Raw genomic sequence first — 561 nt, 5'->3', positions numbered from 1 at the left:
AGACGAGTTCCGCATCATTTTAGAAGAATCAGTAATCAAAGAGTCTGTGGTTGTTGCCGATGACAGCAACAGCCAGAGGAAGAGCACTGCGGATCAGCAAGACCACCAAAATGATGCGGTGGTCTCACAAGATAACGACCAAATGCTGGTTCCGGAATCCGGTGATCAGGAAATCGAATACCCTGGTTACCCGGATGATGTGGTTGTGGTGCTTAGAAAAATAGCGGAGAAGATGAAAGGAGGAGGGTATGGATGGGAATGCAGAGAGGTTTACTTGGTTGGAAGAAGAAACATTTTGATGCGAACGTTGAAACAAGATTGTGAGTTTGAGAAAGTTAGCATTGACGNGACGAGGTGCAGAAGATGAGCTGGGACACGCTTGAGAGAGAGATCCCTATATGGAACAAAACAATCAAGGACTGCTCTTCTCTCTTCTTCCCTGGAGAGCTCAAACTTGCAGAGAGGATCTTCTCAGGGGATGAGGGGAGCTTATTCTGTATCGTCACACACGGTTTGGCCATCCAGTTCTTGGGTTTCGCAGAGGCCGTGGCCATGACAAGG

At 47.9% G+C, this 561-nt stretch overlaps 1 pseudogene; it reads left to right on the top strand.

Annotated features, from left to right (window-relative positions):
- Positions 1-4: 4 nt before the first annotated feature.
- Positions 5-558, top strand: LOC109131803 (annotated as a pseudogene).
- Positions 559-561: the final 3 nt, after the last annotated feature.

The sequence above is a fragment of the Camelina sativa genome, unplaced genomic scaffold (genome assembly GCF_000633955.1).
Source record: "Camelina sativa cultivar DH55 unplaced genomic scaffold, Cs unpScaffold05470, whole genome shotgun sequence".
Taxonomy (NCBI): Eukaryota; Viridiplantae; Streptophyta; class Magnoliopsida; order Brassicales; family Brassicaceae; genus Camelina; species Camelina sativa.
Note: the sequence above shows the minus strand (reverse complement) of the source record. Positions and strands in the feature narration are given on the sequence as shown.